The sequence below is a fragment of the Cimex lectularius genome, unplaced genomic scaffold, assembly GCF_000648675.2.
Source record: "Cimex lectularius strain Harlan isolate CLEC.00 unplaced genomic scaffold, Clec_2.1 scaffold10, whole genome shotgun sequence".
Classification (NCBI taxonomy): domain Eukaryota; kingdom Metazoa; phylum Arthropoda; class Insecta; order Hemiptera; family Cimicidae; genus Cimex; species Cimex lectularius.
In genome coordinates this window covers 829,302-846,261 of record NW_019392665.1, presented here as the reverse complement: position 1 = coordinate 846,261, position 16,960 = coordinate 829,302, and the positions used below count along the sequence as shown (strand labels likewise).

The 16,960-nt window shown below is 34.2% G+C and overlaps 1 protein-coding gene across 1 annotated transcript in view; it reads left to right on the top strand.

The window, feature by feature from the left end:
* LOC106667329 (elongation of very long chain fatty acids protein AAEL008004-like) overlaps nt 1-16,960 on the top strand; it is a 93,391-nt gene that overhangs the window by 2,718 nt on the left and 73,713 nt on the right. The window contains exon 2 of the mRNA XM_024225073.1: nt 1,192-1,276. The gene's annotated coding sequence lies outside the window, so the exon portion shown is untranslated. The remainder of the gene's footprint in view (nt 1-1,191; nt 1,277-16,960) is intronic.

The following is a 16,960-nucleotide window of genomic DNA, read 5'->3' as shown; positions in this document are numbered from 1 at the left end:
AGAAGATAGCATAAGGAGAGAGGTTGTTTCAGGTAGGGAAGTGGGAAGATCAGAACTATGGTCATAGACTTGGGAGAAATATTTAGCAAAGAGATTAGCAATGTCATGGCCATTAGATGAAGATTCATTTCCTAAACGCATGAAAGAGGGCATGGCCTTAGAAGTGTTGACAGAATTCACATAATTCCAAAACTTTTTAGTATTAGATTGGATTGAGTTTTCTGTATCAAAAAGATAATTCTTATAGCAAATATTCGACAGTGTTTTACATTGGACTCTAAGAGATGAAAATTTTGAATAATAATAATTATCAAGAGTTTGCTTGTACAATGAATGATTCATCGTTTTTTGCTTGACTTTTTCAATAAGTTCTGGACAAAAGACTATATTCTTGATCTTCTAGTTATCTTACACATAACTAAATAATCATTAATTAATGGTCACTAAATACCACACATAACTAAATAATCTTTCTTAAAATAAATCTTAAGCCCCTAGCATAGATTTTTTTACATTTGATGCGAATAGAATGTCAGCCTATTTGTTAAATTATATTACAACAAAAATGCAATAAAATCAAACAAATTTCTCTTATAAATAAAGGGAAAACAGATTTAATAAGAGTTTACATGAAAGTTTAATATTTTAACCATTTGAGCTGACTATGGGAGTCCATAGCAGAAAAGCTTTCAATACATGACCCAAAATAAATCAATAACCGAATTATATAATAATTAAATCTATTAATAAAATGACTATTTGCCATGAAATTCATTAAAAAAACAGAAACCGAGACTGTTTTAAACTTAATAAATGACAAAAAAATGAAAAAAATAGTTTTTTGAAGGAAGAAAATTTGTGATTTTGACTCGCTCACCGTCAGAGGGCAAAAATGTCATTTCCCACCTACTGGTAGATCTTACAATTTTCCCACAAATTAATTTAGAAAAACGTTGACATGTTTAATAATAGAATAAACAGAAAAAAAAAAAAAAGAAGCATAACGTACTACTTTCAGGAGATTGTTAATCAAGCTGGCATAATCTGATAGCTCCTCAAGTTTTCTTTTCAATATTTGAATAATAAATTCCAATTTAAAAATAATTTTAGTTCTTAAATATTCGTTAATTTTTTGGGTTATTATTTTAAACAAAAGATTTTGAAGGATGTAACTTTTTTTTATTTCCACAGAAGGGGCATCACTGGGCCCATAGTTTTGCGCCATTTTAATGGACGATCCAGGTTGCGGCTGGCATTGAGACTCGACTTCTTAACGGTGAGTTTTATTATAATATTCAAATTAATAAAAGCTGCTTTTTTCGGTGAAATCGAAGAGAAATCGTTAATGAAATAATTTATCAATCGCCAGTTTTAAATATTGATGTGTTGGATGTATTATTGCACCACAGCAAGTCAGTATAACCTCTTCCGATCTCCCGGTGATTTTGGTAAAATTTCATTCTGTATTACCGACAAATCCACTTTTAAAAAAAGGGGAATTTCAAGAGGAAAAAGACGTTTTTATTATTACCGATAAATAATAACATTAGTTCAATTAATTATACTTTTTATTTAATTAATTGTACATTTTAATTTAATTATTGATTGTACTTTTTATGTTTTATGTACTTTTTCTTCTCAACCAAGACCTTAGATAAAAAATGTAATTAATTGAAATAATTAGTGTAGTCAATTAGGAATGCTAAACATGTATGCATTAATATAAAATTAGTGTTTATAGCTGTTATAAATGATTGATTTATTAATACTAGGTTTACTCATTGGCTAATGGAGGGACATCCCCATTTTAAGAATCAAACATCATGTCCCGGCCCTCAGTCCTAAAAATGGACATGGAATTAAAGACATTATTAAATTGAAATTGAAGTGCTGGTGGGGTAGAATGGCACAGAAGCTCATACCAAGAGCTTGGTTGACAGTTGGCCCTCGGAGGATCTGAATAAGTGAAGAGTTCTCACTTGAGTAAAAATAGGCCATCTGGGGTGGAAAGATAATTTCGTATGTAAGGCATAAAAATATAGAAACCATAGAGTACAGAATAAAATTTAGAATTATTGGAAGAAAAATAGGGTTACATAAAGGCGGATGTCCTAATTTTCAGAACTGACTATACAATCCAGACCTCAGACTCTGAAAACGTGTTTAAAAGATGATTCAATCGAAATTTAGCATCGATTAGCTGGGAGGGGAGACCCTAAGAGGATCTGAATAGATGAAGAGGGATTGTACTTTTATAACTAAGAATAGGCCATGTGAGGTTGACAAATACTACGTTTGGCATAAAAAGGTTATACCCAGATCTTGGCCTCCACAATTCCACTATATTTTATCTTTTAAATGGTACGATAAAAATTGACGGTTCTCTTGAGTGAACTTGAAAATTTCACCTGGAGAATTTCTGGCATGTAAAAACTGATGACACTTTGCTTATTGTTTAATTAAACTTTCCATAGGAAAAAAATAGAAAGAAATGATTACGTACATTAGTTTATAAACATGGTGAATGTGTTGATTGCCGGGCGGGTTTAGAGACTATAAAATGGGCATATAACAAATAATGGGTGTCAGCATTTACAAAAAAGAGAAATAACTTTTTTTACTACATACGTAGGTAAAGCCGGGTTATAAAGGTAATTGAATATAAATATTTTTCTTTCCTTTTTTCCAAAAGGTAGATTGGGGATGAGGCCAGGTGGAACAGAATTTATAAGTGATAGATTATTTTAAGTTGAGAATATTAGGCCCTACTCTATTCTTGATTTATAACAAATTTTCCAAAGTTAGCAGACCTAAATTTAACATTATTTGCCGACAATGCAGCAACTTTTACGTTAGTATTTCCTCTGGTTGGAACATGGTTTTAGCCATGTTTATTCTTTTAACATTGTCCAAGAGTTTTGTATAGCTAGAACATGTTAGATGTTTTCTTTCTACTGTCCAATGAATTTCCAGTTCCTCTGTCACCACCATCGTTTTCAAATATATAGGTACTGGTGATAGTTTGTATACGTTCTCTTACAGCTCTGGGTGTTGTTTTAATAACACTGATAATGCTAAGGCAATTCTCTGATATTTTTTGTAAAATTTCTTCTGCCTTCCTTTGTTCTGTTTTTGGCTGCCACAGCTTGCATACGTGACCTTAAGTCTGATTGTAAGATATGACCATAAGATCATTTTAGGATTTAGTACTTAAGTATTTAGTAATTTAGCCAGTTTTACAACGGTTTGGCCTTCTCGAGGAGAGGCAGCCTATGTTCCCCTAGGCACTCTTCCCTTCTTTCTTGTCCATCATCTTCCTTTCTCTGCTCCCCTGTTACTCCTCATGTTGATGTCTCTCTCCTTTCAAGAGCTTTTCAAGTTCTGATTTGTAAGGTACGATCATAAGATCATTTTATGATTTAATACCAAAGTTCTTCCACAGAGAATAAAACAGTTTTTATTTTTTTGTCGCACGCTTCTGTTATCCCCTACAATAGTATCATCTGATACCACATATTGGTGACCCTGGCATAAGAATACAAGGAAAGATTCGAGCGATTTCTGTAGATAAAATACAACCACGTGCTACTGATGGAGGACAGTAAGCCAGGACGCAAATAAAAAATAAATATTTTAATAGAAATTAGAGTTTTAAATATGTTTCAATCACGGCTGAGAAATAAAATGATCAACCTGTTGTTATTGAACCAGAAGTTACCAGGATTTCAGTTGTAGGAAATAGTATTAAACCTATCTTCACCTTTATTGCTACTATAAATATAAATGGTTAATGTGAACACTGGATTATCTACTACTTTACTGGCCAAGCTTTTCATAACAATCGAAGCATCAATAGAAATGAGTGGGTACACTACTCTCCAAATCATTAAACATATTCTAAATAAATTTTATGTGGTTTAATATTTCTACCAGTTCCGGATGTTGATGAGGTGAATGTAACATGAGACAATTTTCGTTCTTTTCTTGTGTCTTGCATGGAGCCTCTCAGAATAATGGTTCTGGTTTTAATTTGCTTGGACCTTTCTTTTTGCAACGTATTAGGTGTGGGTTGGTTTTCCATAGAATAATCTTTATTTTCCTGCAGAATAAAGGTTGGCTCAGGGCATTCATTGAAGATGTTTCCTTGCTGGCCTGATATCTGCAGTGTATACAACTTACAATTTCTCTCTAATACTCAGAAGTGTCAGAGGGTCTTACAGACATAGCATAGCGGTAGAGAGGTAGATCCTTAAACCACAAGCCTTAGTAACTTAACTTAAAACCTGGGAATACAATCCCACTAGGTGCAGGGATTTGTTTTCATGGGGGCTTACTGCTTGCTAGGGGGGTTGCATCCCTGATCTTCTGCGGGAGCACAGTCCTGGAAATCATAGCATAGAAAAGAAGAGATTAATTATATGAAGAAAAGCAATACCACTGGTAGTGCATTTATTTATTTATCCACTTATTTATTTATTTTCTCCTTTTCCTTCCCTCCTTCTTCCTTTTAATATATTTTATTAGCCCAAAAAAGAGAAAAAGAGAAGGACAAACAGTGTGAGAAACTTGTCGAGTAGATTTGTTGATTTGAGAAAATTAAACAAATTATGTGTACTATCGAGGTTGTCGCTTAGCATTTCTTGGATGCTTATAGGCAAGGAGGCAGAAGTCTATGGGAGTATATAATGTGCATGATGTTAGTATATGTTTGATTGTGACGACCTGATAACACATTCCACAAATTGGACGTGCCTCTCGCCCCATCATTGACCCTTAGTGGCTCTACAGTGTCCAATCCTCGACCGTGCAAGAACCACTTCTTCCCTTCTACTATTTCTGAATGAAGTAGGCCATTCATCTACAGAGTCCTTTATTTTCCGTAGTTTGTTTTCAGATATATTAGTCCAGACCTGTTTCCATTGACCCTTAACTTTTTAACTTGTAAAGTACAGTCATATCACCGTTTGGAACGTCCTGATTTCAACAAACTTCGAATAAACGCTACCTATCAAGGAGGCACTGGCTAGACGTAAGCCTTTTCGCCTTGACTTTTGTTTAATTCTTTCTTTAATTGAATTTATTTATTAGTTTGTTTTGTCTTTTATGTCCATTGGGAAAACGGAAACACCAAGGTTAGTCGTAAGCAGTTGAATCGAAATCGTTCCGATCAAAGTGGCATTGGCTCGGGTTTTGTTAGCGCTAATCAAGTCCGGCCTGATTCAGTCTTCGGACTGCCTTCGGCCCGGTCGGACGTCGATACGACCGTCGTGGAAATTTATACTTTACTGTATTCTTTTTTAAATGTTTTACATCAACATTTTTGTTCTGGACTGCACAACGCTAATATATATATTAGAATTTAGTCAATCCACAAGTTTTTTACAGAAAAAAAACAAACTTTGGCACCCGATGCCATACCGCGACCTATAAGTGTAACTATAATCCATAGATTTTTCTAAGGCATGAAAAACGTATTTTATCTAAAACAAAAAAAATGTTTTGTAATGAATTATTGTGAACATTGGTTCACCCTCGCGGAGTGGAAAATCAACAAACTTTGAATAAATGCTATCTGTCAAGGTTGCACTGGCTAGATGTAAGCCTTTTCGCCTTGACTTGTTTTAAAATTCTTTATTTCAATTGAATTTATTTATTAGTTTGTTTTGTTTTGTAAGTTCATTGTGAAAACGGGAAACGCCTCGGCTAAGTCGTAAGCGGTTGAATCGAAATCGTTCCGATCAAAGTGGCATTGGCTCGGGTTTTGTTAGCGCCAATCAAGTCGGCCTGTTTCTGTCTTCGGACTGCCTTCGGCCCAGTCGGACGTCGATACGACCGTGGTGTGAAATTTATACTTTATTGTATTCTTTTTTAAATGTTTTACATCAACATTTTTGTTCTGGACTGCACAACGCTAATATCTGTATTAGAATTTAGTCAATCCACAAGTTTTTTACAGAAAAAAAACAAACTGGCACCCGATGCCATACCGCCACCTATAAGTGTAACTATAATCTATAGATTTTTCTAAGGCATGAAAAACGTATTTTATCTAAAAAAAAAGAATTTTTTAAAATGAATTGTGAACTTTGCTTCACCCTCGTGGAGATGAAAATCATCAAACTTTGAATAAACGCTATCTGTCAAGGTTGCACTGCTAGATGAAAGCCAAGCCTTTTCGCCTTGACTTCTTTTAAATTCTTTATTTCAATTGAATTTATTTATTTGTTTGTTTTGTTTTGTAAGTCCATTGGAAAAACGGGAAACGCCTCGGTTAAGTCGTGAGCTATTGAATCCAATGCGTTCCGATCGAGATGGCACTGTCTCGGTTCTGCTAACGCCAAATCAAGTCGGCTTCTTTCAGTCTTCGGACTGCCGTCGACATGAACGGATGTTACAGTAATCATCAAGTGGTTTTACATTTGTTTTTTATGTTTTATATGAACTTGCTTTTTGTTTGTTTTGATATTTGTTGAAATTAATGCTGTTTTTTCCCAACGTTTAAATGACGTTTTTAATTAAAAACCATATAAAATAGATTTTTAATAAATTGAGATTCAACTTTTTACTCCGTGGAGAGCCTAAAATACTTTCTTCAAATTAAGCTTGTTATCAAGCAGGCACTGGCTCGATTTAAACCTGGCTTTTCGCCTTGACTTTTGTATGGTTTTTTCGTTGTTTTTTATTATTCATTAATTCCTCAGCACGCTGTAAATTGCGAGTTTCCTCTAAGTCGTAAGAGTTTCGGATAAGTAATAAGCGGTTGAATCTAACTTGTTCAGATCGAGGTGGCACTGGCTCATCAGCCGGCGCCAAACCAAGCGGGCCTGTTTCAGTCTTCGGACTGCAGTCGTTCTGACAGCACGTCCTGACGATCCTCGTTTGGTTTTTTAAATTTTATTTGTTTTTATGAAGATTTTATTTATGGAATGGACAACGAACATAATTTATATTTAAACAGAACGATTTGGCCAGTTTTTATGCGACGATATTTGCTGAAAAAAAATTAACACCCGATTCCATGCCAATCCCAGTGCCAATTCAATGGATAATCCGTGGATTTTTTTTCAGTCCACGAAGAAAGTTTTTTTCTTTATAAAGGGATTTTTACAAAATCGTTCTAATTAAAAAAATATCCATATGGAAGAAAAAATAAACCAAAACCAGGTCGGCCATGTGTTCCCAATTATAAAATTTAAAATATTAACAATTAAGGAAAGAAGAAAGCTTATACAAAACTGTAAAAATAAGCAAGTACACTTCAAAAAAAGAACAAAACCTTAACGAAAAAATTATAAACTAATAATTACATTCTTGTACAACACGTAAACAGAGCCAAATATTTTCAATTACTATCGTTAAATACGAAATAACACTGAAAGAATCTTTTTAAAGGAAACACAACCTTCGATGATTCAGCATGAAACACTGGGTTAAAAAGTGGAAAGCCGTGACCTATAGCTGGTTAATTATTAATGGATTATAGTTAATTTTTTGTCCCTCTCAACAGATAAATGACATTTTTATGTGATATGGATTTTGAAATAATCGATTTTTTATACAAACGAAGAGGAAAAATAGCCCAAAACCAGGGTTACCATGCGTTAGGGTTTTCATCCTATACGACTTTTATACAAACCTAATCTGGATGCATACAATTTCAAAATTTAAAAAAAAGTTTCAAAACTACACCTGGCCACGATACAAATAATTTATTAAAAATTTAACTTAATAAAAAAATGCCTATTAGCTTTAATATTAAGCTAATAATAGTTTTAAACGTTCATTCATATAGATTCTAAATTTTTTTGTTCAACAGTTGAACGACGTTTTTATTTAAAAAGGATTTTTAAAATGTAGTTTTCAAATTTATCGACTTTATGCCGAATCTGAATGTTTAAATAAAAAAAAAAAATAAAAAATTGAAAAACTGCTTAACGCAGGCCACGATACAAATATTTTATTTAAGACTTGTGTCCCGAGTTGAATAAAATGCTTCATATCAAGATGAAATTGGTTTCAAGCATTATTAGCCCTCACTTGTGTGGGCATTTTTTTATGTTGTTTCATTCTTTATTAATTCTGCATTTTTTTAACTCCATTTGCAAAAAAAGAAAAAACAAAACAAAAACAGGAAAGTTAAAGGTCCTGGGCTTTGTAAGTCGTCGAATCTGATTTTTGCCGATGTAGTCGGCACTGGTTTGAGCCTGGTGCTAAATCAAGCCAGCCTCTTCTCTCAGTCATCCGACCGCCTTCGATCTGTACGGACGTCTCGATGGTCCTCTCGCAATTTTTACACTTTATTGTTTTTAAATTTTTTGTGTGAACATTTTTGTTCTGGAATGGTGTACACTTTCTATTAAAACTTGGACGATCTTTATTAACGACAGTTTATTATTGTTTCATTTTTATTGTTATGGAAACTGTATTATATTGAAACTATAATTTGACAGTTTTTATGGCAGATAATTATTTAACCAAAAGATCTTTGGCTCCCTATACTGTGTTTTTTTTTTCACCGGATAAATGATATTTTTAATTTAGAAGTATATCCAAAAATGGTTTTTTAATAAATTGCGAACCTTGTACCACGTGGAGAGAAATAGCCTAAAACGTGGTCTTCTAATATTTTTTCGAATCAAGTTGGCACAGGATTGATTTTTACTTTTTACTCCTCTCCTTTTCTTTTCTTTTTTTCTCCTTCGATCCTTTTCGCCTTGACTTTTAGCGTTTGTTTTTATTTTTTAATAATCTATTGGTTTTTTAAATCATGCAAAACAACAGGAAGTTTAGCCTTCAATTTATCTGTACATAGTCAGATCGAATTCGTTACGATCGAGGTGGCACTCGCTAGGGTCAGCTGGCGCCAAATCGAGCAATCGAGCCGGCCTCTCTCAGTCTGAGGACTGCCTTCGACCCGTGCGGACGTCGATACGACCGTCATGTGAAATGTACACTTTATTGCGTTTTTAAATGTTTTACACGAAGAGTTTATTTATGGAATGGATAACGGTCATGCTTTATATTCTAGCAAAACACTATTAAGCCAGTTTTTAACGATACTACCGTAACACCCCATGCCGTTCAAATGGATAATCATGGGGTTAGTTTAGTTGAATTTGTTGTTGAAATAATTAATTTTTTAAAACAATGCGGAGGGAAAGATAACTCAAAACCAGGATCGCCATGTGCTACCTTTATACCCAATCTGGATGCTTATAATTTACAAAATTAGAAAACTTCGAAACTCCAGGCCATTAATAAAATATTTTATTCAAGACAGCAAAATGAAATCTAATAATTCTGTATCTCGATAATCCTCGCCCAATTTTTACATTTTATTGGGTTTTTAATTTTTTTTTGCAATGAACATTTTTGTTCTGAAATGGTGCATATACATGTTTTGTATTCAAACTTGTGCGATCTGTCAGTTTTTTTACACGGCTTATGAAAAACATTGTTGGCACCCGACGCCATGACCTTGGACTTTTGTTAAGGGATATTAGATAGACATATCAAGTTGGCGCTGGTCCGATCTAAACCTTGTTTAGTCTCTTAGGTAAAAGCTTTGACTTTTGGCGTTTTTTTTGCGTATTTTATTTTTATTTTTTATTAATAGATAGATTAGATTTTTATAATCATGTAAAACAACGGGATATGTAACATTTCGGTTTAGTCGTAGGTAGTCGAATCGAATTCGTTACGATCGAGGTAGCACTAGCTAGGGTCAGCTGGCGCCAAAACGAGCCGGCCTCCCTCAGTCTGAGGACTGCCTTCGACCCGTGCGGACGTCAATACGACCGTCATGTGAAATGTACACTTTATTGTTTTAAACGTTTTATTTCCAATTATTTATGGAATGAACAACGCCGTATATTTTATATATTTGCCAATTTTTATACGACTATATTTACAGATGAAAAAATTGTTGGCCCACGATGCAGTTTCCTATATTCTCTGTGTTCACATGGATAATCACTGGATTGTTTTCAACCGATAAACAACTTTTTTTTATCGTAGAACTCAAAAACATGTATCGCTTTAAATCTGCCTAGCTTATCGGCTTTTACATCCATTCTGGATGCTTAAAATTTATAAAATTGGAAAAACTGCGAAACACCATGTCACGATACCAATATTTTATTTAATGAAGAACTTTCAATTTAATAAAAAACACCCATATTGGGACGGTTTTGTGCTTACTTTTTTATTAATAGAACAAATGTTTTTTATTTATGAAAAACAAGCGGAAAATAGTAAAGACTAACTAAGGCTTAGTCACAAGCGGTTGAATCTAATTCGTTCTGATCGGATGTCGCGATGATCCTCGTGTGGTTTTTATTATTTTTTAGGTTATTTTAATGTTTTATGAAGGTTTTATTTATACAATGGACCACGAGCATTGTTTGGACGAATTGTCATTTTGTACATGACCTATATTCAAATGGCTATACCATCGATTTTTTTTCCCAACGACGACATTTTTACATTTATATCCAAATACCAAAATGGATTTTTAATCAATTGACAACATCCTGTGAATCACGTGGAGAGAAAAATACCTTAAATCTGGTCTTTGAATAATACTTCGGAATCAAGTTGGCACTCAATTTAAACCTGTTCAGTACTTTTCGCTTCCTGTTGTTTTTGGCTCAAGCCTTGATTTCAGTCGTATTTTCGTCATTCTTTTATTTAATTATTAATTATTCAGGTATTGGAAAAAATTGCGAGTTTCGGATAAGTAATAAGCGGTTGAATCTAATTTGTTACAATCAAGGTGGCACTGGCTCATCAGCCGGCGCCAAATCATGCCGGCCTCTTTCAGTCTTCGGACTGCAGTCGTTCTGACCGGACGTCCTGACAATGCTCTTATGGTTTTTTTACATTTTTTTGTTTTTATGAAGATTCGTTTATGGAATGGACAATGAACATAATTTATATTTAAACAGAACGATTTGGCCAGTTTTTATGCGGCTATATTTACTGAAAAAAACAAAAAAACTGTGGAACCTGATGCCCATGTCAGTTATTCAAATGGATAATCGATGGAATTTTTTTCAACCCATGAGCGTAGTTTATTAATTTAATAACATAAAAGGAATTTTTAAAAAATCCATATGGAGAGTAACATTAATCCAAAAACCACGGCTAACTGTGTTAGTTTTGATCCACAAAATTGGAACAAGTGCCAAACACCAGGCTATTATACAAATATTTTATTTAAAATACATAAGTTCAACTTAATAAACTCAATAAGAAAAAAGTCCTTAGCGGAATAATGGCTTCGGATCAAGTTGCCATTGGTTCTGAACGTTAATAACTTATAACCCATTTTCTCAATCACTTCAGTCCTTTTTTTCTACCTTGTTCTATTTGTTGCTATTTGTCCTATTGTTTTTCATAAATAATTAAATTGGAAAAATAGGAAAGAGAACGGTTCGATTTAGTCGAAAACGGTTGAATCTAATTTGTTCCGATCAAGGTGGCACTGACTCATCTGCCGGCGTCAAATCAAGCCGGCCTCTTCAGTCTTAGGTCTGTCGTGGACATGGTTGGACGTCGCGATGTTGCTCATTTTTACTCTTTGTTTTCTTGACTGTTTTTTATATGAAAATTTGTGTTCGGGACTGGACAACGTTTATATGTGTTTTAAAAATGTTGTCAATCCCCCAGTTTTTCATCTAACTATATATAACCTCTGGCCCCTTATGCCGTGACCCATAAGTGCATGGATCCACAGATGGATAATCCATTTATTTTTTCAAGTATATGAGTGACGTATTTTGCATTTTACTTAAAATCAAATCCAAAAATGGATTTTTAATAATTTAAAACAATGCTTTATCCTCGTGGAGAAAAAATAAACAAAAACTGTGGTTTTGAATAAATTGTTGTTATGCGATTTTTAACACTTTAGTTTTTAAATTGTTTTATACGAACATATTTGTCATGTTTGGCAAGGAGCATAATTTATATTCAATCTGGACGATTTGTCAGTTTCACCAACTTCTCAGGTTCAACCTTCAAAATAGTTCACATGCCCAAAGCTGATTTGAAAAAAGTTTGTAAAACTTCTAGAAACCGGGATCATGCTGATCATGTTCCATAATATGTCGAATATGATCTGACATGATAAACGGATCGGAAATAAGTTCGTATCACAACCTGTTATCTCAGTAACCATGGCCCTAAAATATTGTCAATATTTGGAATAACACGATCTTTATTTATTTTTATTATTATTATAAAAAGGCGATCAACCGCTTTGCGTCATTTTCCGCCTTAAAAGCTTTCAAGCTGGGTAGTGAATGGGCCACAGCCCAACAACCCCCCGACAGCTGAGACCAGGGCCCTGACAGTATCACAACCACCACCCAACAGGCACCCATGGTTGCCTGCACCCATGTGGTTTGGGTACCACACTCCAAGACACCTCCCAACATTGAGTAAAATACAGATTATTGCATAAAATGAATATTCTTTTGTATTATATTATTATATCATTTTATCTTCATATTTTAGAAATTAGTTTAGTTTTTTTAAGAAAAGTTAGTAGTTTGTCTATTTGTGTCTTTGATATTGGTTGGAATTTCCAGCCGATGTCTTTATCCTTCATATTTTTTGCAAGTTGTCAAAATGTGTTTAACTGTTATTCTTTCTGTACAAAATCACAAAGCGGAGTATCTTTTTTTGCCATGGGATAAAAATGAGTAAGCCTACAATGACCAATTCTGAGCCTAGTAAGGACAATTTCTTCGTGCCTGGAACTCCTATGAGATGAGGCCCAAGGTTTTACCCAGTCTTTTATCTCCCTAAGTTTGACAGAAGTCGATTCCCATTCTCTTTGCTATAACTGCCAAGCTTTCTTTTATGCCAAGCTGTCACATTGGATTTTTGTGTTTTTGTAATTTTACCACCATTAAGGACAGCCTGCTTTGCCAAATGGTCCACCTTCTCATTGCCAATTATTCCGCAGTGTCCAGGAATCCACATGAATACTACTCTATTTCCCTGATTTTGCAGAGATTCAATGGCAAATAGGATGTCTTGTATCAATGGATGTACAGAAATGTTGATTTCAAGTGCCAATAGCGCCGACAAAGAGTCAGCACTTCGGTAGAAGGTTGCCTGAGAAATTTCCTCAAACATTTCTTCCTTTCCCTAAATGCACTTTCGCACTCTGCTGTCCACCATGGTACAGGATTGATTTTCATATTATAAGGAAAATTTCTAGATTGAGGAATGGTAGCTTCAGCTGCTTTAACTATGCATGAATTTAATTCTAAAGTCAAATAATCGATGTCTGTGGCATTTAGTTTTAAATTGGACAGATCGACTATGTTTTGGAAAAGGGGCCAGTTTGCTTTGTCTATTTTCCACTTACATGGTCGCTAATTTGCCAATACAGTGTTATTACGTTCAATGATTATTGGAAAGTGGTCCCTTCCATGAGTGTCATCTATTCTGTACCATGTCAAACGGGAGTGAAGAGTTGGTGATACAAGACTCAAGTCAATATAAGTTCCAGATCTCATACTAAGATGAGTTGGGATAGAGCTATTAAAATGATTTAAGTTGCATAGATTCATAAAATTTTCAATAACTCTGCCATGCTTCCAAGATGCTTCCACCTCATAGTGGATTATGTCCATTTAGGTCGCCTAATATTAGAACTGGTTGAGGGAGGTGATTATATACATAAATTATTTATTTATTTCGATTTTTTGACCAGGAGAAATGTATAGGGATCACACTGTACATTGGAATGGGGTTAATAGTCTAGCAGCTATAATTTGTAAATCAGAACCTGTGTCTATTTCAAAATATGGAATTTCATTTTTAATCAGTATACTCACACCATTTGCCTGCCCGTATGGTCTTTTCTGAGTACATCGTATTGTCTGGAATAGAATTTTTGATTGGGTTTAAGGTTTGTTTCTTGTAGGCATAATATAGATAAATTTAAATTTGTTAACAAATATTCAATATCATTTTTTCTATGTATAGCTCCATTTACATTCCATTGCGGTTCACATTTATTAATCCTTTTAGAATGTACATTGCCTATATTTCAAATTTACCTATTTGTTTATATTAGAACCAATTTAACTATTGATAAGAATTGTGTGGATTTATATATGAACTGGTGGGTGATTACATAAATAGTGATTTTATCTAATTTAACAGTTTATACTAATTAGTGAGGTAGACTAGGTTGGGTTCTTACTGGGTTTTTCAGTTTTTTTAAGTTTAATTTTATGGTGGTTAGATGTTGAGTTGTTTTACGGATTTACTGAATTTTGCATGCTGCTGTTGGCACTATTTTCACTTGATGAAGAATTTTGAGAAATTGGCCTCTTTAGGGTTACATAAACATTATTAGGGTTAGCGTTTTCAACCTGGACCATTGTTTTGGTATTAATGGCTTGTTAAGAGTAAGGAGTGGCAGTTTGTTTTCACTTTTTGGTCGGTCATTAGTGTTCTCTGCTCTGGTGGTGGACAAGGATTCTATTTGCTTTAAGGCTTGTTCAAATTTATTCATTTTGTTTGCCAGATCAATGACAATGTTGCTTAGTTTATCAACTTGTTCCACTAAAAGGTTTGAACTCAAAGCATGTATGAAGTCCATGTTGAGAAGGGGAGGAAGAAGTATTGGATGTGGTCTGATTGGTGGACTCAGAATTAAATCCAGACGGGATTTTGGCAATTGGCATATTAACGACTTGTGAGTAAGAACGTGTGCCTGGAGTTTATGAGTTTGCCGCGAAGAAGTGATTCGGCATTTTTGTAAGATGTTTTTTCACTAATCTGAATTTTTTATATGTATTTCCCTCTTATATAAACAGGGCATGACCTATCTTTTTCATCATGGTCAGCTTCTCCGCAGTTTCCACAATTTTTAGTTTGACAAAATTTATTGACATGTCTGAATCTGAAGCATGAAAAACATTAGGGGTCTAGGTTCAAGAGGCCTAACTTGCACAGAAAGAAATTCGAAAATAACTTTGTCCAGAAGTTCTTGTCTTTCAAACGTCAATATTAGCTTAGGAGTTCGGACCTTAATATTATTTTGTTTCCTAAACATACATTGTACTTTTATAACGTGTTGTTTGGTTTAGTAACTCAGGGGCAGTTATTATGACTCCTTTCGAGTAATTAAGAGTTTTATGAAGATTGAATTTAACTGGAATGTCTTCAAGGGTTTTCATACCATTCAGATTTAGAAAAGAAGTTATTAAATGCCTTTTTGGATGGGTGATTTTCATCTAAACTCATTCTTACAAACTTTGGGCCTACCCATTTCATTTTTCGTTTAGGAAATGTGTTGGGACTCGATATCAGGAGGTTCGGGGTCAAAGTGCATAATATGTGACTCCATAAGGGAGACGAAATAAAACAGAAAAACTTTTTTTTAGATGAAAGTATGTAGTTGATCTTAGAAATCGAATTAATTTTTTTTGAAAATTACAAGACTCAAAAACAAAATTCCCATAATATATGTAAGCAGGAAAGAAGTAAAACCTGGAGAAAAAATACATTTTTAATGTTCTATTTTCATCAAAAAAAGAATAAAAAAGGCCTGGATCAAGGCGGCACTGGCTGCCCCTTTGGTCAACGCCAAGCTAGCAATACCCACCGCAGCTTTTCTAAATTTTTTGTACGTTATCATCACTTTGTCAAATGTTCTTCTGTATCTATTACAATTAACAGTTTATTTTCGAACTCTTTGACGCCTGATTGTATTTAGAAACATTACAGAATCTGAAAAAAAAAATTCAAGATGACAAAATAAATATAAATTGCCGTCACAATATCATGACCTCTCTTATTGTCAAAAACGTCGCCTTCAAATCTGAAGAATGGGTCATTTGACATACCAATGACGTCACCGGTGCCAATATGTTTTGCGGTTAACATTTGTTCTCGCAACCCAAGTGATGTTGTATGGGGGGGGGGTCTTAGACGTCACAAATAAAACGTCATTTTGTGATAAATTTTCAGAACGAAAAAAAAGTAGTATTTTTAATTTTATCATTTGTCTATTTTTAAACTGGAAACCACCCGAATCAAGATGGGTTTGTTGGGAATTCATTTAATAAAAATAAAAATGAGCGCATCGAAATCCAATCAGGAGGTAGTAATAATAATAATCTTTATTCACGGCTTTCGCCATTTTACATCACATACAATACATCACATGCAATAAATCGTTTATGTTGATAGTGCGATCGAGTGGGCGGAGGAAATCCGAAACCCTGCCCACTTGATCACCGAGGCCAGGAACGGAAAAGTCATCATCAACCGCCAGTTTCACTTATTAAATTATTTAATTAACAAAAAAACAGAAAATAAACAAAACGGCTATTTCTCTCTAACACTTGTCGTACCGAACGAAACGCGCCAACTTTATAAAAAAGCATTTTAAAACTAACGCTTTACTATTGAGCACAATTAAATCCGAATATATAATTATTATTATTCATATGTGAATATTAATTTCACATCGACTTAATTATTGCCTTGCATTTGGTGATCAGCAGTGATAGCATGACAAATGATGTTTTACAAGTCCCGACGACTGTGACAAACGGACTGTGAATGACGTCTCACACAAAGAACAGCCATAACTCGGACGTCACACGGTGTAGGTTATGGCCTAGGCGGTTTTTCTCTCTCTATGACGTCTCAACGTTTCTAGCGCTATTCTTTGACGTCGTATTATTAAATAGGCATTTTCCTTTTACATATTGACGTTAATCGATGGTATTGTATTGTACCATATTTCTATCGGAAGTGGATGAATTTTTGTGGAAAAAAAGAAGGGCACGAAGTCCCACCCGGCGATTTAAGTCCCCTTTCTCCCGTCCTAACCCAATGTCCGCAGTTTACCGTACAAAATCGTTGATTTGTACAAGGGTTTTAAATTAAAACTTAAAATATATATATACAACAAAATAATAAT